At 39.0% G+C, this 26061-nt stretch overlaps 2 non-coding genes across 2 annotated transcripts; both read right to left on the bottom strand.

Annotated features, from left to right (window-relative positions):
* Window positions 1–15706: 15706 nt before the first annotated feature.
* LOC112752504 (small nucleolar RNA R71) lies at window positions 15707–15814 on the bottom strand. Its single transcript, XR_003176938.1, has one exon. It is a non-coding gene; the product is annotated as a small nucleolar RNA R71 (small nucleolar RNA).
* Window positions 15815–16598: 784 nt separating this feature from the next.
* LOC112752503 (small nucleolar RNA R71) lies at window positions 16599–16706 on the bottom strand. The gene has a single exon (XR_003176937.1). It is a non-coding gene; the product is annotated as a small nucleolar RNA R71 (small nucleolar RNA).
* Between the last annotated feature and the right edge of the window lie 9355 nt (window positions 16707–26061).

Below are 26061 nucleotides of genomic sequence, written 5' to 3'. Positions count from 1 at the left end.
ACCCCACCATGGTAATATCTTTTCATTTTCTCTTTTGTAAATATTGGTAGAATTAGTTTAAATTCATATTTAGAGTAGTTTGTTGAGTCTATTTAGTAGTTTAATATGTTAAGTAAGGTTTTATGGTGTTTGGGTAGCTGTTTGGAGGCTTGGAATGCTTGGATTGGTGCAAGAACATGGAAAAATTTTGAAAAATAGAGCACCAACCCGCGCGTGCGCGCACTTGGCGCGTACGCGCGCCTCAAGCATTTTTGATCATCCACGCGGACGCGCCATGTACGCGTACGCGTGGATGCCAAAAATTCATCCCTCCATACATTGACCCGATAGTTGTGCCTACACTGCGCCAGCACCATGCCTGAGGCACAAACCACCTGCGCGTGTGCGCACCTAGCGCGTACGCGCCGTTGACTCAAATCGCGTAATGCGCGTGCAGGCACGCTGTGCGCGTGCGCGCCGATAGCGCCACTTGCCCTCCTGGTACATGTTCCAGAGAATTATGCCCAGTTTGTGCCTATTCTGTGCCTGCAACCCACGCGTGCGCGCACCTGGCGCGTACGCGTCCTTTGGCCAAACTGCGCATCGGCGCGGAAGCGTGCATGACGCGTCCGCACTGGAAAAAAAAATTTCTTTTCTTCCATTTTCTTTTATTGCATTTGCCTAGTGTTATTCATTGCATTTTAATTTTGTTTTATAACTTGTTCTTGTTTTCTTTTCTAAGTTCTTGTTTTAATAATGGAGTTGAATTTTCTTACTCAATTGTTGAGAATTTCTTGGTTAATCTTGGTGCTTCATGACTTGTTTGATATTGTTGAGTGATGAAACTTTTAAATCAATGCTTAAGCTTGTATAACTCTTATATTCTTTGTGCATTGATATGAACTTGCATGTCTTTCATGACCCACTCTTTCTAGTTGAACTTGATGCTTTTGAATGCTCTTCATGCTTTAACTTTACTCTTGCATCAAGTGTTAGTTAATACGCCTTAGCTTATATTATTTTCTCACTCACATGTTGTAGCTACCAGGTAGTGAGAACCATACTCTTATTTGGCATCAGCCCCGCCTATGTTCTACTTGCTCTGATATCTTTGATATAGGCTTAATTATCCTTCTTTCTCTTTCCTTTTAGGTTGGCCACCAAGAAGGAAAGGAATGGAAAGACTTCTAAATGGGGTAACAAACAAGTTCACCCGCACAACCTTTTGAAAGAGCTCATCAATTGTAGCAACCTGTCCACTTTGCTCTCCTTTGCATGCACCGAGGACGGTACAAATTTCTTAGTGTGAGGAGGTCGTCCGACCGACCTCCATGGGTAACAACTTCCTTTTTCAACACCAATTTTTAATTTTTGTCTTTGTTAGATTAGTTGTTGCATTGCATGGTAGGTTGCATGCTAGTTAGAAATTGTACATATTTTACCACTTCTTTTTATGTTAGGACTACTTGGTTAGGGTGATGATTTCTTTTCCAAGAAACTGTTTTTAGGGCACCCTACCAATTTGAAAAAAATTTTCTTGTTGAACTTGCTTGAAGAATTTATTTTGGAACATGGTTTTTGAGTTAAGAACACAAGCATGTGAGTTTTGAGCCTAATTGTGTGGTTACATTTTATAACCACTTATTTCCATTCTTGTGTGTATTATCCTCTTTCTATTATTGTAATCTTTGATTTGCTTGATTCTTTATGTCCATTATTCCATGTATACATGCATTTATATGATTGAGGCCATCATTTCATTTAGCTCACTTACCCAAATAGCCTACCTTTCATCAACCATTGTTAGCCAATTTTGAGCCTATTTAATCCATTTTGTTCTTAATGTTAGCACATCACTACCTCTAAGTGAAAAACAATAAATGTCCTTAATTTGGATCTTTGATTAGCTTAGGCTAGTGAGGGTGTGTATCATTTGGGTATGGGAAACTTGGGACATTGGTTGAGAGGAAAATGTGTTTTTATATTTTTGTTGAAGATTTTTGGGATTGGGTACATATTCATGCACTATATGTAAAACCATATGCATTGATATGTTTGTATATACTTTAAAAAAATGATGATAAAGAAAAAAAATATATATATATATATATATATATATATATATATATATATAAAATATAGAAAAAGAAAAAAGCAAAAAAGAAATAAAAAGGGGACAAAATGCCCCAAAGTAAAGTTCAATAAAAATCAATGCATATGGAATGTGAATTAAAGAGAATGCATGAGTATGTGAAAAAAAAGTGGTAATCATGGGTAGCTAGGTTGTGTATTAGAATTGTATAGGTTGTTACATGTGTTAGGTGAGAGCTTAGGCTAATCAAAGATACAAATTTCAAGCTCACTTGACCATATGCATCCTTACCTTTACCCTAGCCCCATTACAACCTATGAACAAGTCCTCATGATGAATGTATGCATGCATTGAATAACTGTTGATTGTTAGAAGAAAAACAAATCTTGGAAAGCATGATTAGAGAAGAATTGAGTGAATCGACCCTATACACTTGAGCGACTAGAGCGGATAAACTTCCGGTGAGGGTTCGATGCTCAATTCCTTGTTCCCAGCTTTCATGAGCGTTCTTCTTGCAAGTCTATTTGGACTTCATTTTGATATTTGAATTGGTAGAGTTTGTGAGTCGTCATATGACCTTTGGCCTACTTGCTTATATATGTTCTTGGAGATTGATTTACTTTTAACCAAGTAGGTAGAACCATTTTTGCATTTAGTTGCATTCATATAGATAGGTGCACATAGTTTATTTGCATTGAATAAATGTTCATACCCATTTCTTGACCTTCTTTATTCTTAGCATGAGGACATGCTTGGTTTAAGTGTGGGGAGATTTGATAAACCCCAATTTTGTGGTTTATCTTGTGCTTAATTTGGGGGATTTTATCACCTTTTCCCACATTTATTCAATGAAATAGCATGGTTTTGCAATTCTCCCTTGATTTATGCTTAAATGTGAAAACATGCTTTTTAGGCCCTAAAATTGATAATTTTAATTCACTTTAATCCCATTCGATGCCTTGATATTTTTGTTGAGTAATTTCAGGTTCATAAGGCAAGTATTAGATGGGAGAAGTGAGGAGAAAAGCATGCAAAGTGGGAGAACTCATGAAGAAATGAAGGAACCGTAAAGTTGTCAAGCCCGACCTCTTTGCACTCAAACGACCATAACTTGAGCTACAGAGGTCCAAATGAGGCGGTTCCAGTTGCGTTGGAAATCCAACATCTAGGGCTTCAAAATGATATAAATTTGCCATACGTTACTTTGCGCTCAGGGGCGCGCACGCGTCATGAACGCGTGCGTGCCGATGCTGTCCGTGGCCCACTAAAGAGAAATCGCCCCCAGCGATTTCTGAAGCATTTTGGGCCCAATCCAACTCATTTCTGATGCTATTGAACCCAAGGATTGGAGGGAGAATGAACCAAGTATTCATAATTTAGTTTTCATGATGTTTTAGGGTAGAATTCTAGAGAGAGAAGCTCTCTCTTCTCTCTAGAAATTAGGGTAGTTTAGGTTTAATTTTCTCAAATCGAATTTTCAATTCTTGTCTTGATTTAGTTTTTTTTCCTTCTTAATTTCTTTTATTACATCTTTGCTCTTCTAGTTTTACTTGTTCATTTCCCTTATTTTGTTACTTTTATGTTGATGAACCATTGTTGGATATAATTTCCTTTTAATGCAATTTCATGTTTCTATGCTTCTTTTATATTGATCTTGATTGCTATTATTGATTTCTTGTTTCCTTGCAACTTGTAATTGGTAGATTTTACTATTCTTGCTCATTTACCATGCTTTCCCTTTGTACCCACCAAGTGTTTGACAAAATGCTTGGTTGGGTTTTAGAGTAGATTTTTTAGCATTCTTGGCTTAGAAAGAGTAATTAGGCAATCTTGAGTCATAAAAACCCAACTCATGTTGGTGATCTAGAGTTGTTAGCTAATATTGTTTCCATTGACGCTAATCTTTTGCTAATTTAATTAGTAAGTTGATTAGGACTTTTGGATTGAGATTAGCTAGTCTTGTTATACTTTCTCTCATGGAAGATAACCTATATCTTCTTCCAATGTTGGAGATGACGTAATAAGATAAATTCTTATTTATTATTGTGGTATGATTGATTAATCTTATTTGACTTTCTCCCTATTTATTGGAGTTGACTAAATAAGATGAATTAATCATTGTATGATGAGGATAGGAAGCCTATGATCTCAATTCTTGCCATGAATATCTCTCTTTATTAATTGCTTTCTTTAATTGCTCTCTTTACTTTTCTTGCACATTTATTTTGATGCCCCTCTTATCAAAATCAAACCCCATTGTATTTTCATAGCCGATAATTGAGCACTTCATTGCAATTCCTTGTGAGAAGACCCGAAGTCTAAATACTTTGGTTAATTCTTATTGGGGTTTGTACTTGTGACAACCAAAATATAATTTGATGTGAGAGTTGTTCGTTGGTTTGGAGCTATGCTTACAACGAAATTCTTATTTCTAGAAGAGAAATTCCTTACCGACAACAATTCTTGCTATCAGTAAGCGTGGTGAGGTGAAAGGTGTGCGACGCGTATGCGTGGCCCACGCGTATGCGTGATGGTCAAATTAGAGAGAGGCAACGCGTATGCGTGGGTGTATTTTGTGCTAGAGGCACAATTCCATCCCAAAATGGGCGCAACTCTCTGGTTTTTGTATGGGTGGTGAAAATTTTGGATGTCTCACGTACGCATGGAAGAGGCGTACGCGCGATCAGTCAAAACACTTGGGGTCACGGGTATGCGTGGGTGATGCGTATGCGTGGCTGGATGCTCTGTTTTTCAAAATTTTTCCAAGTTCTTGCACCAAACCAAGCATTCCAAACCTCCAAACAGCTACCCAAACACCATTAAACCCTATTTAACATACTAGACTCACAAATAAACTCAACAAACTAAACAAAACATGAAATTAAACTAATTTACCACTATGTACAAAAGAGAAAAATGAAAAGATTTTACCATGGTGGGTTGTCTCCCACCTAGCACTTTTGTTTATTCACCTTAAGTTGGACTTATGGGGAGCTCTCATCAAGGTGGCTTGTGCTTGAATCCATCCTTGAACATCCACCAATGCTTGAATCTCGAATAGGCTCCATCATTAAAAATTAATAGCTCCAAGCTTTGATGGAGTTCTTCACAAACCATGAGCTCCCAAAGTTGATCCTCACATTGTAATCCGGGATTCCACACTTTGTTTTGCCACCCGTCTTCAAGTTGATCATCATGATTCCATCCGGGTGATTTACAAGTTTAGGCACCAAACGAACCTCCTAGACCCATCCATTTTGGTTCTACACTAACCATTGCTCCTAAACCTTGAGCTTCCAACCATGATGAACCTAGAGTGATTCCTCGAACCACTAACCATCTCCCTTTTGCTCTTAAAGCCACAAAGAGCTCTAAGTTGACCATCCGTCTCAAGCAAACCATATTCAAGTGGGATAATAAAGCTTAGAGATGAGAGGTTTACCCACTTTAATGAAAAGATGGATGGTGATGGCTTGGGGAGAGGTGTCTCCAATGTCCTTGCAAGCTCTACTCCCTTGTATTCTTCCTTGACAACTTCATCTTCCTTGGAAGCTTCTTCAACTTCAACCTCTTCTTCTTAGTAGCTTTCTTCTAATTCAATCTCTTCTTCATTGCTTACCAAGGGTATGGGAGGTTGTGTATCTTCTTCTTTAATCTCTATGTCAAGTCCAGTGGGAGAGAATTCAATTGTAGATAGAAACTCATCAATGATTGAATCCATCTCTTGATCAAGCTCTTCAAAGTCTTCAACCATCATATGCTTTGGAGGTTGTACACCCTCCTCAACATCAATATCAAGTTTCTTGGAAGAGGGCTCCATAATTCTACATTCCCATGGACTTCCAACATCTCCTAAATCTTCAACCACTCCTTCCGGCTCAAATGTCTTAACTTCCCCCTCTTGTTGCAACTCTTGCTTCAACTCCTCTTCTTCACCTTGAAGTTTCAAGTTCACTCCCTCACTATGCTTCTTGGTTGATCCTCCACATTTTTCAATGGGAGTACTTGGGATGCATGAGCTTAGGTGGGAGGCCATGTTGTTAATGGCTTCCGCCATGGTAGCAACCATGAATTCTAGCTTCTTTAACTCCTTTTGCTTTTCTTCTTGCCTTTGGATATAAGAGCTAATATCTCTTCATTGTTCTTGCAAGAAGGTTTGGAGAGATTCATCTATTGGGGGGGTGGTGGAAGAGAGGGTTCATTATTTGGGAGGAAGGGTTCATAATTTGAAGGTGGTTCATCTTGGTAAGGATATGGAGATGGTGTATATGGAGGTAGTTCTTGGGAGTAATTATGTTAGAATTTTTGTGGTTCTATGTATGGTTCATATGGCTCATAAGGTGGTTGGTATGGTGGATAAGGATTAGGGTCATATGGAGATGTTTGGTGGTAGGGGGCTTGTGAGTATGGTGGTTTAAAACTATGTGAAGGAGGTGGTTCATAGGCATATGGTGTTTGTGGTTACCACATCCATTAGATTGGTATGCATTAGGAGTTGGATTATACCTATAAGAAACTGGAGGAGGTTGTTGATGAGCGGATATTTTATACGCTTTTTGGTGATATTTTCATGTAGTTTTTAGTATATTTTAGTTACTTTTTATTATATTTTTATTAGTTTTTATGCAAAAATCACATTTCTGGACTTTACTATGAGTTTGTGTGTTTTTCTATAATTTCAAGTATTTTCTGGTTGAAATTGAGGGACCTGAGCAAAAATCTAATTCAGAGGCTGAGAAAGGACTGCAGATGTTGTTGGATTCTGACCTCCCTGCACTCGAAATGGATTTTCTGGAGCTATAGAAGTCCAATTGATACGCTCTTAATTGCGTTGGAAAGTAGACATCTTGTACTTTCCAGCAATATATAATAGTCCATACTTGGCCTGAGATTTGGTAGCGCAAACTGGCGTTTAAACGCCAGTTTCTTACCCTTTTCTAGCGTTAAACGCCAGAACTGGCATAAAAGTTGGAGTTAAACGCCCAAACTGGCACAAAAGCTGGAGTTCAACGCCAGGAATAGCCTATGCACGTGAAAGCTTCAGTGCTCAGCCCAAACACACACCAAGTGGGCCCTGAAAGTGGATTTCTGCACTATTTATTTTAGCTTACTCATTTTCTGTAAACCTAGGTTACTAGTTGAGTATAAAAACTACATTTAGAGATTTATTTTGGACCTCATGACATTTTTAGATCTGAATTTTGTATCTTCTATGGCATGAGTCTCTAAACTCCATGGTTGGGGGTGAAGAGCTCTGCTATGTCTTGATGGATTAATGCAATTACTACTGTTTTCTATTCAATCACGCTTGTTTCTATTCTAAATATTCACTCGCAGTTCAACATGATGAATGTGATGATCCGTGACACTCATCACCATTATCAACCTATGAACGCGTACCTGACAACCACTTCCGTTCTACCTTATAGATTGAGTGTATATCTCTTTGGTTCCTGGTTCACGAGTTTGATTGCCTCTCCTGACAACAGAGCCTTCAAATTTATGAGATCAGAGTCTTCGTGGTATAAGCTAGAATCAATTGGCAGCATTCTTGAGATCCGGAAAGTCTAATCCTTGTCTGTGGTATTCCGACTCGGATCCGGGAAGGGATGACTGTGACGAGCTTCAAACTCACAAATGTTGGGCGCAGTGACAGTGTGCAAAAGGATCAATGGATCTTATTCCAACACTAGTGAGAACCGACAGATGATTAGCCCAACGAAACCCGTAGCTGGACCATTTTCACTGAGAGGACGGATGGTAACTATTGACAACGGTGATCCACCAACATACAGCTTGCCATGGAAGGAGCCTTGCGTGCGTGAAGAAGAAGACAGTAGGAAAGCAGAGATTCAGAAGACAGAGCATCTCCAAAACCTCAACATGTTCTCTATTACTACATAACAAGTATTATTTAATCCATGTTCTTTTACTCATTCCAATTAAAACTGAGAATTATTATTGATATCCTGACTAAGAGTTACAAGATAACCATAGCTTGCTTCAAGCCGACAATCTCCGTGGGATCGACCCTTACTCACGTAAGGTATTACTTGGACGACCCAGTGCACTTGCTGGTTTATTGTGCGGAATTGCAAAAGTGTGATTATGATTTTGTGCACCAAGTTTTTGGTGCCGTTGCCAGGGATTGTTCGAGTTTGGACAACTGACGGTTTATTTTGTTGCTTAGATTAGGAATTTTTTTTTTTTGGTTTAGAGTCTTCTATTATTGTTTTTCGTTAAAATTTTAAAATCCTTATTTTATTTTTCTAAATTATTTTCGAAAATAATCAAAACCAATAACTTCATAATTTAGTCTTCTGTTTGAGTTTAGTTTCATATTTTAAGTTTGGTGTCAGTTGCATAAGTTTATTTTTCTTTCATTTTTTTTCGAATTATTAGTGCTCAGAGTATAAAAATTTTTAAGTTTGGTGTCCTTTGTGTTTCTGTTTTCTTAAAAATTTTTCAATAGTTGCTCTCAGTGTTCATCTTGATATTCAAAGTTTTCCTGTTTGTTTTCTTTGTTTTGATCTAAAAATTCTAAGTTTGGTGTCATTTTATTATTTTTCTCTTTCCTCATTAAATTCAAAATCCCTTTCAAAAATCATATCCAAAGTTTTTCAAATCTTCTTAATTAAGTAATTATTTTAGTTTTCGAATTTATTTTTCCTTTTTCTCTTAGTTTTCGAAATTTATATTTTAATTTCTAATTATTTTATTTTATCTTATTTCTTTTTTATTTATTCGGTTTGTTTTTAACTAAATAAAATAAAAATAAAAATATATTTTATTTGCAATTCACATTAATTCCCTTTTATCCATCATGGACCTAAGTGGAAATGAACAGTCTAGAAGGATTCTGGGGTCATACGCTAACCCCATTACGGCTGCATATGGGAGTAGCATCTGTATACCTCCCATCAAAGCAAGCAGTTTTGAGCTAAATCCTCAGCTTATTATCATGGTGCAGCAAAATTGCCAGTATTCTGGTCTTCCACAGGAAGAATCTACTGAGTTTCTGGCACAGTTCTTATAAATTGCTGACATAGTATGTGATAAAGAAGTGGATCAGGATGTCTACAGATTATTACTGTTTTCATTTGCTGTAAAAGATCAAGCTAAGAGGTGGTTAAATATCCAACCCACAGCAAGTATAAGAACATGGAAACAGCTATCAGACAAATTCTTGAATCAATATTTCCCTCCAAAAAGGATGACACAGCTAAGGCTGGACATCCAAGGCTTTAAACAAGAGGATAATGAATCTCTTTACAATGCCTAGGAGAGGTACAGGGGGATGCTAAGGAAATACCCCTCTGAAATGTTTTCAGAGTGGGTGTAGTTAGACATCTTTTACTATGGGCTTACAGAAAAAGCTCAAATATCTCTAAATCACTCAGGTGGTGGATCTATACACATGAGAAAGACAAATTGAAGAGGCTCAAGAGCTCATTCATACAGTTGCTAGAAATCAGCATCTGTACTTAAGCAGTGAGTCCTCCTCGAAAAAAGAGGCTAAAGCAGTATCCACTGAATTTAGTCCTCAAGAACAAGTTGCTGAACTCAATCAGCAATTGCTTATTATAACAAAACAGTTTGTAGAATTCAAGGAGATGCTCCAAGACACTAAAAATGCTAACCAGAATATGGAAGCACAATTGGATCAGACAAGACAGCAGCTATCTAAACAGATAACAGAAGAATGCCAAGATGTTCAATTAAGGAGTGGGAAGACAATAAATGTCTCAACTTAAGGCAACAGAAAGTCAAGGAAGGAACAACTGACAGAGGATGAACATACCACTGCCCGAAATCCCTTTGAGGACAGTAAGAGCCCAGAGAGAAATAATTCTGGCATTCAAACGCCAGAAAAGGGTGAAAAACTGGCGTTAAACGCCCAATTCATGTCCAGTTCTGGCGTTCAAACACCAGAAAAGGGTGGGAATCTGGCGTTAAATGCCCAATCCATGTCCAGTTCTGGCGTTCAAACACCAGAAAAGGGTAGGAATCTGGCGTTAAACGCCCATCCATCCCCCTATCCTAGCGTTCAAACGCCAATGAGGGATCAGACACCTACAAGTGCTGATAATAACTCCCTCAAGAAGGCTTCTCAACCTGCCTCTGTAGGAAATAAACCTGTAGCAACTATGGTTGAAGAATATAAAACCAAAATGCCTTATCCTCAGAAACTCCGCCAAGCGAAACAGGATAAATAATTTGCCCGCTTTGCAGACTATCTCAGGACTCTCGAAATAAAGATTCCGTTTGCAGAAGCACTTGAGCAAATACCCTCTTATGCTAAGTTCATGAAAGAGATCTTAAGTCATAAGAAGGATTGGGGAGAAGCTAAAAAAGTTTTTCTTACTGAAGAATGCAGTGCAGTCATTCTAACAAGCTTACCAGAGAAGCATGCACATCAGAGGGTACTTGTACCAAGACAGCTCTATGTGACCTTGGGACAAGTATCAACCTAATCCCTGCAACTACTATCAGAAAGCTTGGCTTGACTGAAGAGGTCAAACCAACCCGGATATGTCTTCAACTTACTGATGGCTCCATTAAATATCCATTAGACATAATTAAGGACATGATTGTCAAGGTTGGGCCATTTTCCTTTCCCACTGAATTTGTAGTGCTGGAAATAGAGGAGCACAAGAGTGAAACTCTCATTCTAGGAAGACCCTTCCTAGCAACTGGACGAACTCTCATTGATGTCCAAAAAGGGGAAGTGACCCTGAGACTCAATGAGGATGGGTTCAAGTTAAATGCTGTCAAAGCTATGCAGCAGCCAGACACATCAAATGACTGCATGAGCATTGATATTATTGACTCCTTGGTGGAAGAGATCAATATGACTGAGAGTCTCGAATCAGAGCTAGAGGACATCTTTAAAGATGTTCAGCCTGATCTGGAGGAACCAGAGAGAATAGAAGAACCTCTAAAAATTCTTCAGGAATAGGATAAGTGATTGGAAGCAGAAGCTGGTTAATTAAAAATTTATTAAAATGGTTACGTTGCGAGTATAGTTCTTAACTCACCGAAAATCTGCCTATCAATTTAGAAATATGTCACAGAGAGTTTAAATTAAAATTACTGGGAGTTTTAAGTCCCAGGTCGTCTCCCAACGAGTTGCAGAAAAGTGTGTTGTTTTATTAATTAGATGTTCCAAGAAGTTGAGCTAAGTAAATTGGAATTTAAATTGAGGAATTTTAAATAATATAAATAAAAGCCTTGACTGGAAATTGATCAGTTAGAATCTCTATCATTGATGGAGTGATTTTTAAGATTGATTTATAATTAACGGTTACTCTGTTTGGTTATCCTTTACTAGGTAAGGGAAAGTCAAACAAGTTGGACTGCCAAATCTATTCACGAGTTACAACCCACTTAGTTCAAAGGGATTGGCATTGGTGACAGGATAGCAATCTAACATTTAACCCAACTATAAATTTCTCCTTCGATCCTTCCAAATCAAGAGTTCTGATGAGCAGATAATTTATACGCTTTTTGACATTGTTTTTAGTATGTTTTTAGTAGGATCTAGTTACTTTTAGGGATGTTTTCATTAGTTTTTATGTTAAATTCACATTTCTGGACTTTACTATGAGTTTGTGTGTTTTTCTGTGATTTCAGGTATTTTCTGGCTGAAATTGAGGGACTTGAGCAAAAATCAGATTCAGAGGTTGAAGAAGGACTGCTGATGCTGTTGGATTCTGACCTCCCTGCACTCAAACTGGATTTTCTGGAGCTACAGAACTCGAAATGGCGCGCTTCCAATTGTGTTGGAAAATAGACATCCAGGGCTTTCCAGAAATATATAATCGTCCATACTTTGGCCAAGAATAGATGACGTAAACTGGCGTTCAACGCCAGCTTTCTGCCCAATTCTGGCGTCCAGCGCCAGAAAAGGATCCAAAACCAGAGTTGAACGCCCAAACTGGCACAAAAGCTGGCGTTCAACTCCAAGAAGGACCTCTACACGTGCAACACTCAAGCTCAGCCCAAACACACACCAAGTGGGCTCCGGAAGTGGATTTATGCATCAATTACTTACTCATGTAAACCCTAGTAGCTAGTTTATTATAAATAGGACCTTTTACTATTGTATTTGGCATCTGGATTGTATTTTGATCCTGTGATCACGTTTTGGGGGCTGGCCATCTCGGCCATGCCTGGACCTATCACTTATGTATTTTTAACGGTAGAGTTTCTACACTCCATAGATTAAGGTGTGGAGCTCTGCTGTTCCTCAAAGATTAATGCAAAGTACTTCTGTTTTCTATTCAACTCATCTTATTTCGCTTCTAAGATATCCATTCGCACCCAAGAATGTGATGAAGGTAATGATTATGTGTGACGCTCATCACCATTCTCCCCTATGAACACGTGCCTGACAAACACTTCCGTTCTACATGAAATAAGCTAGAATGAATATCTCTTAGATCTCTTAATCAGAATCTTCGTGGCATAAGCTAGAATGATGGCGGAATTCAAGAGAATCCGGAAAGTCTAAACCTTGTCTGTGGTATTCCGAGTAGGATTCAATGATTGAATGACTGTGACGAGCTTCAAACTCGCGAGTGCTAGGCGTTAGTGACAGACGCAAAAGGAGGGTGAATCCTATTCCAGCATGATCGAGAACCGACAGATGATTAGCCGTGCTGTGACAGAGCATGTGAGCATATTTTTCACTGAGAGGAGGGGATGTAGCCACTGACAATGGTGATGCCCTTGCATAAAGCCAGCCATGGAAAGGAGTAAGACTAATTGGATGAAGATAGCAGGAAAGCAGAGATTCAGAGGAACAAACGCATCTCTATACGCTTATCTGAAATTCTCACCAATGAATTACATAAGTATCTCTATCCCTATTTTATTAATTAATATTCGAAAACACCATTATCAATTTATATCTGCCTGACTGAGATTTGCAAGGTGACCATAGCTTGCTTCATACCAACAATCTCCGTGGGATTCGACCCTTACTCACGTAAGGTATTACTTGGACGACCCAGTGCACTTGCTGGTTAGTTGTGTCGAAGTTGTGAACCATGGTATTGGCACCATGTTCTTGGCGCCATTGCCAGGGAAAGAAAGAGCCATGAATTTCACATAATCAAAGCGTAATCACGATTGCGCGTACCAAGTTGCTCACGTTGCCAGGGATTGTTTGAGCCTGGACATCACAATTTCGTGCACCAAGTTTTTGGCGCCGTTGCCGGGGATTGTTCGAGTTTGGACAACTGACGGTTCATCTTGTTGCTCAGATTAGGTAATTTTCTTTTTGTTTTCTTTTCAAAAATTTTTCAAAAATCTTTCAAAAATTTCTCACCTGTTTTCGAAAAAAAAATAAATAAAAATGTTTTCAAAAAAATTTTATTCAAAATTTTTAAAGAATGAATTCTAGTGTTTCATGAAGCATGTTGAAGCCTGGCTGGCTGTAAAGCCATGTCTAATTCCTTTGGGAATGAGTATGTCAGGCGTGTCATGTATGAATTACATGCTGAAGCTTGGCTGGCCATTGGCCATGTCTAGTGTTTTGGACCGGAGCTTTCATTGAAAGCTTGGCTGGCTAGTGAGCCATGTCTAATTCCTGGACTGAAGCTTTAGACTAAGAATGCAAGATTCCTGGAATTCATATTAAAATTTTTGGAATCCTTATTTTTTCTTTTTCAATTAATTTTCGAAAAAAAAAATAAAAAAAATTAGAAAATCATAAAAATCAAAAACATTTTTTGTGTTTCTTGTTTGAGTCATGAGTCATGTCATAAGTTTGGTGTCAATTGCATGTGCATCCTGCATTTTTCGAAAATTCTCATGCATTCATAGTGTTCTTCATGATCTTCAAGTTGTTCTTGGTAAGTCTTCTTGTTTGATCTTGATGATTTTTTGTTTTGTGTCTTTTATTGTTTTTCATATGCATTCTTGAATTCTTAGTGTCTAAGCATTAAAGAATTCTAAGTTTGGTGTCTTGCATGTTTTCTTTGCATTAAAAGTTTTTCAAAATTGTGTCTATGATGTTCATCTTGGTATTCAAAGTGTTCTTGGTGTTCATCTTGACATTCATAGCATTCTTGCATGCATTCATTGTTTTGATCTAAAAATTTCATGCATTGCATCATTTTTCTTGTTTTTCTCTCTCTTCATAAAAAATTTCAAAAATCAAAAAAATATCTTTCCCTTTTTCTCTCATCAAATTCGAAAATTTGGATTGACTTTTTAAAAAATTTTTAAAATCAAAGTTGTTTCTCATGAGTCAAATCAAATTTTCAATTTGAAAATCTTATCTTTTTCAAAATCTTTTTCAAAATCAAATCTTTTTCAAATTCTTAGTTATTTTCGAAAATTCCAAAATATTTTTCAAAAATCTTTTTCTTATTTTTATATCAAATTTTCGAAAATAACATAATCAATTAATGTTTTGATTCAAAAATTTGAAGTTTGTTACTTGCTTGTTAAGAAAGATTCAAACTTTAAGTTCTAGAATCATATCTTGTGATTTCTTGTGAATCAAGTCATTAATTGAGAATTTAAAAATCAAATCTTTTTCAAAAACTAATTTCTGTCATATCTTTTCAAAAATATCTTCTTATCTTTTTCAAAAATTTGATTTCAAAATATCTTCTCTAACTTCCTAACTTCTTATCTTTTCAAAATTGGTTTTCAAAATTTGTTTCAACTAACTAACTAACTTTTTGTTTGTTTCTTAACTTTTTCAAAACTACCTAACTAACTCTCTCTCTCTCATTTTCGAAAATATCTTCCCCCTTTTTCAAAATTTCTTTTTAATTTATTAATTATTTTAATTTTTAATTTTTAAATCTTAATTTTCGAAAATTACTAACATTTTTCAAAAACTATTTTCAAAAATCACTAACTCTTTTTCAAAAATCATTTTCGAAAATTCCTTCTCTCTCATCTTATTCTTTTATTCATCTACTAACATCTCATCTCACATCTCTGCCATCCTCACAGTTGTGTTTCTTCCATTATATTACATTCTGTCTCCCCCTCTTCTTCTACTCACACAGGGATCCCTATACTGTGGTATAAAGGATCTCTATCATTATTATTATTTTTCTGTGCCCTCTTCTTTGTCATATGAGCAGGAGCAAGGATAAGAACATTCTTGTGGAAGCAGATCCAGAACCTGAAAGGACTCTGAAGAGAAAATTAAGAGAAGCTAAAATACAACAATCCGGAGATAACCTTTCAGAAATTTTTGAACAGGAAGAGGAGATGGTAGCCGAAAATAATAATAATGTAAGGAAGATGCTTGGTGACTTTACTGCACCTAATTCCAATTTACATGGAAGAAGCATCTCCATTCCTGCCATTAGAGCAAACAACTTTGAGCTGAAACCTCAATTAGTTTCTCTGATGCAGCAGAACTGCAAGTTTCATGGACTTCCATCTGAAGATCCTTTTCAGTTCTTAACTGAATTCTTGCAGATATGTGATACTGTTAAGACTAATGGAGTAGATCCTGAAGTCTACAGGCTCATGCTTTTCCCTTTTGCTGTAAGAGACAGAGCTAGATTATGGTTGGATTCTCAACCCAAAGACAGCCTGAACTCTTCGGATAAGCTGGTCATGACTTTCTTAGCCAAGTACTTTCCTCCTCAAAAGCTGAGCAAGCTTAGAGCTGATGTTCAAACCTTCAGACAGAAAGAAGGTGAATCCCTCTATGAAGCTTGGGAAAGATACAAACAGTTGACCAAAAAGTGTCCTTCTGACATGCTTTCAGAATGGACCATCCTGGATATATTCTATGATGGTTTATCTGAGCTATCAAAGATGTCACTAGACACTTCTGCAGGTGGATCCATTCACCTAAAGAAAACGCCTGCAGAAGCTCAAGAACTCATTGACATGGTTGCTAATAACCAGTTCATGTACACTTCTGAAAGGAATCCGGTGAGTAATGGGACGCCTATGAATAAGGGAGTTCTTGAAGTTGATACTCTGAATGCCATATTGGCTCAGAATAAAATATTGACTCAGCAAGTCAATATGATCTCTCAGAGTCTGCATGGAATGCAAGCTGCATCCAACAGTACTCAAGAGGCTTCTTATGAAGAAGAAGCTTATGATCCTGAGAACCCTGCAATAGTAGAGGTGAATTACTTAGGTGAACCTTATGGAAACACCTAATGTAAGGAAGATGCTTGGTGACTTTACTGCACCTAATTCCAATTTACATGGAAGAAGCATCTCCATTCCTGCCATTAGAGCAAACAACTTTGAGCTGAAACCTCAATTAGTTTCTCTGATGCAGCAGAACTGCAAGTTTCATGGACTTCCATCTGAAGATCCTTTTCAGTTCTTAACTGAATTCTTGCAGATATGTGATACTGTTAAGACTAATGGAGTAGATCCTGAAGTCTACAGGCTCATGCTTTTCCCTTTTGCTGTAAGAGACAGAGCTAGATTATGGTTGGATTCTCAACCCAAAGACAGCCTGAACTCTTCGGATAAGCTGGTCATGACTTTCTTAGCCAAGTACTTTCCTCCTCAAAAGCTGAGCAAGCTTAGAGCTGATGTTCAAACCTTCAGACAGAAAGAAGGTGAATCCCTCTATGAAGCTTGGGAAAGATACAAACAGTTGACCAAAAAGTGTCCTTCTGACATGCTTTCAGAATGGACCATCCTGGATATATTCTATGATGGTTTATCTGAGCTATCAAAGATGTCACTAGACACTTCTGCAGGTGGATCCATTCACCTAAAGAAAACGCCTGCAGAAGCTCAAGAACTCATTGACATGGTTGCTAATAACCAGTTCATGTACACTTCTGAAAGGAATCCGGTGAGTAATGGGACGCCTATGAATAAGGGAGTTCTTGAAGTTGATACTCTGAATTCCATATTGGCTCAGAATAAAATATTGACTCAGCAAGTCAATATGATCTCTCAGAGTCTGCATGGAATGCAAGCTGCATCCAACAGTACTCAAGAGGCTTCTTATGAAGAAGAAGCTTATGATCCTGAGAACCCTGCAATAGTAGAGGTGAATTACTTAGGTGAACCTTATGGAAACACCTATAACTCATCATGGAGAAATCATCCAAATTTCTCATGGAAGGATCAAAAGCCTCAACAAGGCTTTAATAATGGTGGAAGAAACAGGTTTAGCAATAGCAAGCCTTTTCCATTATCCACTCAGCAACAGACAGAGAACTCTGAACAAAATACTTCTAATTTAGCAAATTTAGTCTCTGATCTATCTAAGGCCACTGTGAGTTTCATGAATGAAACAAGGTCTTCCATTAGAAATTTGGAAGCACAAGTGGGCCAGCTGAGTAAAAGGATCACTGAAATCCCTCCCAGTACTCTCCCAAGCAATACAGAAGAGAACCCAAAAGGAGAGTGCAAGGCCATTGACATAAGCACCATGGCCGAACCTACAAGGGGAGTGGAGGACGCAAATCCCAAGATGGAAGACCTCCTGGGACATCCAGTGATCAATAAGGAGCTTCCCTCTGAGGAACCAAAGGACTCTGAGGCTCATCTAGAGACCTTAGAGATTCCATTGAACCTCCTTATGCCCTTCATGAGCTCTGATGAGTATTCCTCTTCCGAAGAGAATGAGGATGTTACTGAAGAGCAAACTGCCAAGTTTCTTGGTGCAATCATGAAGCTGAATGCCAAATTATTTGGCATTGATACTTGGGAAGTTGAACCTCCTTTGTTCATCAATGAACTAAGTGATCTAGATCAACTGACATTGCCTCAGAAGAGACAGGATCCTGGAAAGTTCATAATACCCTGTACCATAGGCACCATGATCTTTAAGGCCCTGTGTGACCTTGGTTCAGGGATAAACCTCATGCCCCTCTCTGTAATAGAGAAACTGGGAATCTATGGGGTGCAAGCTGCTAAAATCTCATTAGAGATGGCAGACAGTTCAAAAAAACAGGATTATGGACAAGTAGAGGACGTGTTAGTAAAGGTTGAAGGCCTTTACATCCCTGCTGATTTCATAGTCCTGGATACTGGAAAGGAAGAGGATGAATCCATCATCCTAGGAAGACCTTTCCTAGCCACAGCAAGAGCTGTGATTGATGTTGACAGAGGTGAAATAGTCTTTCAATGGAATGAGGACTCCCTTGTGTTTAAAACTAAAGGATCTCCCTCTGCAACCATGGAGAGGAAGCAGAAAAAGCTTCTCTCAAAACAGAGTCAACCAGAGCCCCCACAGTCAAACTCTAAGTTTGGTGTTGGAAAGTTTCAACAATGCTCTGAACATCTGTGAGGCTCCATGAGAGCCCACTGTCAAGCTATTGACATTAAAGAAGCGCTTGTTGGGAGGCAACCCAATTTTTATTTATCTAACTATATTTTTCTTAGTTATATGTCTTTGTAGGTTTATGATCATGGGGAGTCACAAAATAAATATAAAAATTGAAAACGGAATCAAAAACAGCAGAAGAAAAATCACACCTTGGAGGAGCATCTGTCTGGCGTTCAGCGCCAGAACAGAGCATGGTTCTGGCGCTGAACGCCCAAAATGGGCAGCTTCTGGGCGCTGAACGCCAGAACAGGCATGGTTCTGGCGTTCAACGCCAGAAATGGCACACAAATGGGCGTTGAACGCCCAAAATGGCCACCAACCTGGTGCTGAACGCCCAGAGTTGGGTGCAAAGGCATTTTTACATGCCTAATGGGTGCAGGGATGTAAATCCTTGAACACCTCAGGATCTGTGGACCCCACAGGATCCACTCAGGATCTGTGGACCCCACAGGATCCCCACCTACCTCCACTCACTTCTTCTCACCACTCTCTTTCACACAACCCCATAAACACTCTTCCCCAAAAAACCTTCACCAATCACCTCAAACTCTCTTCCCCATCACCTCTTCACCACTCACATCCATCCACTCTTCCCCATAAACCTACCTCATAAACTCCACCTACCTTCAAAATTCAAAACCAATTTCCCACCCAAACCCACCCATATGGCCGAACCTTAACCCCCCTCCCTTCCCTATATAAAGCCCTCCATTCTTCATCAAATTCACACAACACACCCCTGTACACCCTTCTTGGCCGAAAACACTTACCACTCTCCATCTCCTCCATTTCTTCTTCTTCTTCATCTTTTCTTTCTTTTCTTGCTCGAGGGCGAGCAAAATTCTAATTTTGGTGTGGTAAAAGCATAAGCTTTTTATTTTTCCATTACCATTGATGGCACCTAAGACCGGAGAATCCTCTAGAAAGGGGAAAGGGAAGACAAGAGCTTCCACATCCGAGTCATCGGAGATGGAAAGGTTGATCTCCAAAGCCCATCAAAACCACTTCTATGATGTTGTGGCCAAGAAGAAAGTGATCCCTGAGGTCCCTTTCAAACTCAAAAGAAATGAGTATCTGGAGATCCGACATGAAATTCAAAGAAGAGGTTGGGAAGTTCTAACAAATCCCATCCAACAAGTCGGCATCCTAATGGTTCAAGAGTTCTATGCCAATGCATGGATCACCAAGAACCATGATCAAAGTAAGAACCCGGATCCAAAGAACTATGTTACAATGGTTCGGGGGAAATACTTAGATTTTAGTCCGAAAAATGTGAGGTTGGCGTTTAACTTGCCAAACATGGAAGAGAACGCACACCCCTACACAAGGAGAGTCAACTTTGATCAAAGGTTGGACCAAGTCCTTATGGACATATGTGTAGAAGGAGCTCAATGGAAGGTTGACTCCAAAGGCAAGCCGGTTCAACTAAGAAGATTGGACCTCAAGCCTGTAGCTAGAGGATGGTTGGAGTTCATTCAATGCTCAATCATTCCCACTAGCAACCGGTCTGAAGTTACTATAGACCGGGCCATCATGATCCATAGTATCATGATTGGAGAAGAGGTGGAAGTTCATGAGATTATACCTCAAGAACTCTACAAGGTGGCTGACAAGTCCTCCACTATGGCAAGGTTAGCCTTTCCTCACCTCATTTGCCACCTATGCAATTCGGCTGGGATTGACATAGAGGGAGATATCCTCATTAAAGAGGACAAGCCCATCACTAAGAAAAAGATGGAGCAAGCAAGAGAGCCCAGTCATGGAGCTCAAGAGGCGCAAGAAGCTCATTTACATGAGATCCCGAAGATGCCTCAAATGCACTTTCCTCCACAAAATTATTGGGAGCAAATCAACACCTCCCTAGGAGAATTGAGTTCCAATATGGGACAACTAAGGGTGGAACATCAAGAGCACTCCATCATGCTTCATGAAATAAGAGAAGATCAAAAAGCAATGAGGGAGGAGCAACAAAGACAAGGAAGAGACATAGAAGAGCTCAGGGACATCATTGGTTCCTCAAGAAGGAAACGCCACCATCACTAAGGTGGATTCATTCCTTGTTCTTATTTCTTTTGTTTTTCGTTTTCTATGTTGTGTGCTTATCCATGTTTGTGTCTTCATTATATGATCATTAGTAGTTAGTAACTTTGTCTTAAAGTTATGAATATCCTATGAATCCATCACCTTTCTTAAATGAAAAATGTTTTAATTCAAAAGAACAAGAAGTACATGAGTTTTGAATTTATCCTTGAACTTAGCTTAATTATATTGATGTGGTGACAATGCTTCTTGTTTTCTGAATGTATGCTTGAACAGTGCATATGTCTTTTGAAGTTGTTGTTTAAGAATGTTAAATATGTTGGCTCTTGAAAGAATGATGACTAGGAAACATGTTATTTGATAATCTGAAAAATCATAAAAGTGATTCTTGAAGCAAGAAAAAGCAGTAAAGAACAAAGCTTGCAGAAAAAAAAAATAGGCGAAAAAAAAATAGAAAGAAAAAGAAAAAGCAAGCAGAAAAGCCAAAAGCTCTTAAAACCAAGAGGCAAGAGCAAAAAGCCAATGACCCTTAAAACAAAAAGGCAAGGGAAAATAAAAAGGATCCCAAGGCTTTGAGCATCAGTGGATAGGAGGGCCTAAAGGAATAAAATCCTGGTCTAAGCGGCTAAACCAAGCTGTCCCTAACCATGTGCTTGTGGCGTGTAGGTGTCAAGTGAAAACTTGAGACTGAGCGGTTAAAGTCAAGGTCCAAAGCAAAAAAAAAGAGTGTGCTTAAGAACCCTGGACACCTCTAATTGGGGACTTTAGCAAAGCTGAGTCACAATCTGAAAAGGTTCACCCAATTATGTGTCTGTGGCATTTATGTATCCGGTGGTAATACTGGAAAACAAAGTGCTTAGGGCCACGGCCAAGACTCATAAAGAAGCTGTGTTCAAGAATCATCATATTGAACTAGGAGAATTAATAACACTATCTGAAATCTGAGTTCCTATAGATGCCAATCATTCTGAACCTCAATGGATAAAGTGAGATGCCAAAACTATTCAAGGGGCAAAAAGCTATAAGTCCCGCTCATGTGATTGAAGCTATGTTTCATTGATAGTTTGGAATTTATAGTATATTCTCTTCTTTTTATCCTATTTGATTTTCAGTTGCTTGGGGACAAGCAACAATTTAAGTTTGGTGTTGTGATGAGCGGATAATTTATACGCTTTTTGACATTGTTTTTAGTATGTTTTTAGTAGGATCTAGTTACTTTTAGGGATGTTTTCATTAGTTTTTATGTTAAATTCACATTTCTGGACTTTACTATGAGTTTGTGTGTTTTCTGTGATTTCAGGTATTTTCTGGCTGAAATTGAGGGACTTGAGCAAAAATCAGATTCAGAGGTTGAAGAAGGACTGCTGATGCTGTTGGATTCTGACCTCCCTGCACTCAAAGTGGATTTTCTGGAGCTACAGAACTCGAAATGGAGCGCTTCCAATTGTGTTGGAACGTAGAAATCCAGGGCTTTCCAGAAATATATAATAATCCATACTTTGGCCAAGAATAGACGACGTAAACTGGCGTTCAACGCCAGCTTTCTGCCTAATTCTGGCGTCCAGCGCCAGAAAAGGATCCAAAACCAGAGTTGAACGCCCAAACTGGCACAAAAGCTGGCGTTCAACTCCAAGAAGGACCTCCACGTGCAACACTCAAGCTCAGCCCAAACACACACCAAGTGGGCCCCGGAAGTGGATTTATGCATCAATTACTTACTCATGTAAACCCTAGTAGCTAGTTTATTATAAATAGGACCTTTTACTATTGTATTTGGCATCTGGATTGTATTTTGATCCTGTGATCACGTTTTGGGGGCTGGCCATCTCGGCCATGCCTGGACCTATCACTTATGTATTTTTAACGGTAGAGTTTCTACACTCCATAGATTAAGGTGTGGAGCTCTGCTGTTCCTCAAAGATTAATGCAAAGTACTTCTGTTTTCTATTCAACTCATCTTATTTCGCTTCTAAGATATCCATTCGCACCCAAGAATGTGATGAAGGTGATGATTATGTGTAACGCTCATCACCATTCTCCCCTATGAACACGTGCCTGACAAACACTTCCGTTCTACATGAAATAAGCTAGAATGAATATCTCTTAGATCTCTTAATCAGAATCTTCGTGGCGTAAGCTAGAATGATGGTGGCATTCAAGAGAATCCGGAAAGTCTAAACCTTGTCTGTGATATTCCGAGTAGGATTCAATGATTGAATGACTGTGACGAGCTTCAAACTCGCGAGTGCTGGGCGTTAGTGACAGACGCAAAAGGAGGGTGAATCCTATTCCAGCATGATCGAGAACCGACAGATGATTAGCTGTGCTGTGACAGAGCATGTGAGCATATTTTTCACTGAGAGGAGGGGATGTAGCCACTGACAACGGTGATGCCCTTGCATAAAGCCAGCCATGGAAAGGAGTAAGACTGATTGGATGAAGATAGCAGGAAAGCAGAGATTCAGAGGAACAAACGCATCTCTATACGCTTATCTGAAATTCTCACCAATGAATTACATAAGTATCTCTATCCCTATTTTATTAATTAATATTCGAAAACACCATTATCAATTTATATCTGCCTGACTGAGATTTGCAAGGTGACCATAGCTTGCTTCATACCAACAATCTCCGTGGGATTCGACCCTTACTCACGTAAGGTATTACTTGGACGACCCAGTGCACTTGCTGGTTAGTTGTATCGAAGTTGTGAAACATGGTATTGGCACCATGTTCTTGGCGCCATTGCCAGGGAAAGAAAGAGCCATGAATTTCACATAATCAAAGTGTAATCACGATTGCGCGTACCAAGTTGCTCATGTTGCCAGGGATTGTTTGAGCCTGGACATCACAATTTCGTGCACCAAGTTCCTTTTAATCAACTCCCTATCAAGTAATGAAACTACTCACGCATTGTAAATAAAGAATCCATGGCACATAAAAGGGAATTAAAAGAAGACATGATTATTGGAATTAAAATTGAATTAAAGAGAAATAATCCTTGCATTAATTAATCATAAAAGTATCTGAATGACAAAATTGAACATAACAAAGAACATGGAAGAATAAAACCAAGTTAAGAGAACAAACTAGAATGATGAAGTCTTGATGAGGAAATAACTCTTCTCAATGTTCCAATGCTAAGATCAATTGAAAATTAAAATCCTAAAATCTAGAGAGAAAAACCTAAGAGAGTGAAAAAACTAGATCTAAAACTACTGAATGAATGCGTGTGTTGTTTCTGTATATTCTCTGACTCTAGTCTACTGTTCCGAGCCTAAAACTGGGCCAAAATAAGGTCCAAAATCACCCCCATCGAATTCTGCAGATTATGCAGATCGCACATGTCACGCGATCGCGTCATCCATGCGGACGCGTCACTTGCGCTTTTTCCTCTCCACGCGTTCGCGTCGTCCACGCTACCGCGTCACTTGCGCTTTCCAATCCGCGCGGCCGCGCAAGCCAGACGGCCGCGTCGCTGCGATTTGCGCTCCTTCGTGCGGTCGCGTGAGCCATGCGACTGCGTCACTTCTCGCTGGTTATCTCCTCAAATTCTTGTGTTCCTTCCATTTTTGCTAGCTTCCTCTCCAATCTCCATCTCATTCATGCCCTATAAGGCCTGAAACACTTGACACACAGATCACGGCATCGAATGGAACAAAAGAGAATTAAAAGTAAATAATTAAAGTCTCTAGGAAGCAATTTTCAAACATGTACTGAATTTAGGAAGGAAATCTAAATGCATGCTAAATTGATGAATAAGTGGGCAAGGATCATGACAAAACCACACAATTAAACACAATATAAACCATAAAATAGTGGTTTATCAATAAGCCTCCTAAACCTGAGCTCAAACCACTACCACCATCCCTGAAATATGCATTTTTGGGAGAAGGTGACACTTTTCCGGTGATCATAAGCTTTGCTTTAGATCCACAGGAAGAGAAAGCACTAATTCAGGTGCTAAGGACACACAAGACAGCTCATGGGTGGTCCATAAGTGATCTTAAGGGTATTAGCCAGCAAGATGCATGCACAAGATCCTATTGGAGGATAATGCTAAGCCAGTGGTTCGACCACAGAGGTGGCTAAATCCAGCCAAGAAGGAGGTGGTGCAGAAAGAGGTCACTAAGTTACTGGAGGCTGGGATTATTTACCTTATTTCTGATAGCCCCTGGATGAGCCCTGTCCAAGTTGTCCCCAAGAAGGGAGGCATGACAGTGGATCATAATGAAAAGAATGAACTGGTTCCTACAAGAATAGTTACAGGGTAGCATATGTGTATTGACTACAGAAGACTCAATACAGCCACCAGAAAGGATAATTTTCCTTTACCATTCATAGACCAGATGCTAGAGAGACTAGAAGGTCTTGAATACTACTGCTTTTTCGATGGCTATTCAGGTTACAACCAAATTGCAGTGGATCCTCAGGACCAAGAGAAAACAGCATTTACATGTCCTTCTGGAGTATTTGCCTACAAAAGGATGCCATTTGGTCTGTGCAATGCACCTGCAACCTTTCGGAGGTGCATGCTCTCTATCTTCTCTGATATGGTAGAGAAATTTCTGGAAGTCTTCATGGATGACTTCTCAGTATTTGGAGACTCATTCAGCTCCTGTCTTGACAATCTAACACTTGTTCTTAAAAGGTGACAAGAGACTAACCTAGTTTTAAACTGGGAGAAATGTCACTTTATAGTAACTGAAGGAATTGTTCTTGGGCACAAAATTTCAAACAAGGGAATAGAGGTGGATCAAGCTAAGGTAGAGGTAATTAAAAAATTACCACCACCTGCCAATGTTAAGGCAATCAGAAGCTTTTTGGGACATGCAGGATTCTATAGGAGGTTTATAAAGGATTTTTCAAAAATTGCAAACCTCTGAGCAATCTGCTAGCTGCTGACATGCCATTTGTCTTTGACACGGAGTGTCTGCAGGCTTTTGAAACTCTGAATGCTAAGTTGGTCACAGCACCAGTTATTTCTTCACCAGATTGGACGTTACCATTCGAACTAATGTATGATGCCAGTGACCATGCCATTGGTGCAGTATTGGGACAGAGACATAACAAGCTTCTGAATGTCATTTATTATGCTAGCCGTGTTCTAAATGATGCACAGAAGAATTACACAACCACGGAAAAGGAGTTGCTTGCAGTGGTTTATGCTATTGACAAGTTTAGATCCTATTTAGTAGGATCAAAAGTGGTTGTGTTTACTGAACATGCTGCTCTTAAATAGCTACTCACAAAGCAGGATTCAAAACCTAGGCTCATAAGATAGGTGTTGCTTCTGCAAGAGTTTGAAATAGAAATAAGAGACAGAAAAGGGACAGAAAACCAGGTAGCTGATCACCTGTCCTGGATAGAACCAGTAGCAGGGGCGTCTCTTCCTCTAACTGAGATCTCTGAAACCTTTCCGAATGAGCAACTCTTTCCCATTTAGGAAATACCATGGTTTGTAGACATTGCAAACTATAAGGCTGTGAGATTCATATCCAAAGAGTACAGTAGGCAGCAAACGAAAAAATTAATTTCTAATGCAAAGTACTACTTGTGGGATGAACCATATCTCTTTAAGAGATGTGCAGACGGAATGATCTGCAGATGTGTGCCTAGAGAAGAGGCATGGAAAATCCTATGGCATTGCCATGGA

The sequence above is a fragment of the Arachis hypogaea genome, chromosome 15 (genome assembly GCF_003086295.3).
Source record: "Arachis hypogaea cultivar Tifrunner chromosome 15, arahy.Tifrunner.gnm2.J5K5, whole genome shotgun sequence".
In the NCBI taxonomy this organism is placed as follows: Eukaryota; Viridiplantae; Streptophyta; class Magnoliopsida; order Fabales; family Fabaceae; genus Arachis; species Arachis hypogaea.
Note: the sequence above shows the minus strand (reverse complement) of the source record. Positions and strands in the feature narration are given on the sequence as shown.